The sequence below is a fragment of the Echinops telfairi genome, unplaced genomic scaffold (genome assembly GCF_000313985.2).
Source record: "Echinops telfairi isolate 266 unplaced genomic scaffold, ASM31398v2 ScPeMD7_7469;HRSCAF=8507_1, whole genome shotgun sequence".
In the NCBI taxonomy this organism is placed as follows: Eukaryota; Metazoa; Chordata; class Mammalia; order Afrosoricida; family Tenrecidae; genus Echinops; species Echinops telfairi.
Genome location: NW_022111373.1, coordinates 74,710,818 through 74,712,545, shown reverse-complemented (window position 1 = coordinate 74,712,545; position 1,728 = coordinate 74,710,818).

Sequence of the window (1,728 nt, the reverse complement as noted above, 5' to 3'; positions counted from 1 at the left end):
TCCCCCTCATTCACATTGATATGGTTTTTTGTTCTGGGTCTTTGATGCCTGATAACTAATGCCATCAACACCTCATGATCACATAGGCTGGTGTGTTTCTTCCATGTGGGCTTTGTTGCTTCTCAACTACATGGCCTCTTATTTATCTTCAAGGCTTTAAGACCCCAGATGCTATAGCTTTTGATAGCCTGGCACCATCAGCTTTCTTCACCACATGTGCTTATGCTCACATTTATTTTTAAATGTTTGAAAATTTTCTACTGTATAAAAATACCATAATGTATGTAACCTATTCCATATTGATGGTCACATAAGTTGTGTCATATGCTATTATCTGACAAACAATACTATAATTAATATCCTATTACACTTATATTCATCCCTATATGTAGGTATTTGTGTAGAATAAGTTCATATAGAACTTTTGTATAGGCCTTGTAAGGTCTGAATTTCCATCTTTTGATGCTTAGGTTACTTTTTACCTTCAAGATAAAATATTCTTAATGAATTTTAGAAGTTTCCTAGTGTAAAGTGTTTTTATTTTAATTGTTTTGAAACATAATTCATAGTCTTTTATCTTTTAATATCTTTGTACCCACTGCCTCCTTCTCTCATTTTGTTCTTCTCGTCAACTCCCTCTTTAAAATCGTTGCCATTCACAACGGTCTTCACCCCCTTTCCTATCTGCTGTGTCCTGCCCTGCCTCTCAGTTCCCTTCCCTAGCACCCTTACGTTTTATTCTGATCCTGTATTTTACAGTGAATGAAAACAACAGCAACACAACCAAAGCCACAAATAATTTTTTTTTTTACTTAACAGGATCCTACTTGACCCGATCCATGGTAGTTTCTATTGCATATACCTAGGAAAGCTGGGCATTGAATAAAGAAGACTGAAGACAGATTGGTGCGTTTGAATTTCGGTGCTGGTGAAGACTATTGAAAATATCATGAACTGCTGAAAGGACAAACTAATCTCTCCTGGAAGAAGTCTGACCAGAGTGCTCCTCAGAGGCAAGGATGGCGAGGCTTCACTGATATACTTTGAACATGTTGTGAGGAGAGACCATCCCTGGAAGTGGACTCACCCTCGGTAAAGTAGAGGGACAGCAAAGAAGAGGCAGGCCCTCACGGAGATGGATTGGCCCAGTGGCCCACGCATAGGAGCATTGTGAAGATGGCACAGGACCGGGCAGTATTCCCTTCTCTTGTACAGAAGGCCGCCATGGGTTTGAATCCACTCGACGGCACCGAACCACCACAGGGTAAGGGAGGAGCCCAGCGACTGAACCGCACAGCGCATCGCCCAAAAGGGTATCTGCTAGGCCTCTGGTGTCCGACAGGAGACAGAAGGGTACTTTCTTCCAGCGCCACTGTCCGAGGTTCAATGGGCAGTTGACCGAGGTTAGCACTTTGCATGTGCACTTCCCACAAAGATAGACCGGGCGGAGACAGAGTAACGGTACATTCAGGATAAATGAGGAGAGTTAGGATGCCAGCTGAGTGAACAGCTCGTGCTGAGTGCTGCTCTGGTCAGCAGGGTGATGTTGTTGTGTCATGTGTGCCCGTGTGTTTGTAGTGCGTTTCACATTGGGCTGCTAATCACATGATCAGCCGTTTGAACCCATTTAGTTCATTCAGTCTGGACTCATTTAGTTCATTCATTCATTCAGTTCATCACTTACTATGTAATCGGCATGGGGAATATAATAGTAATCACTAAAAAATG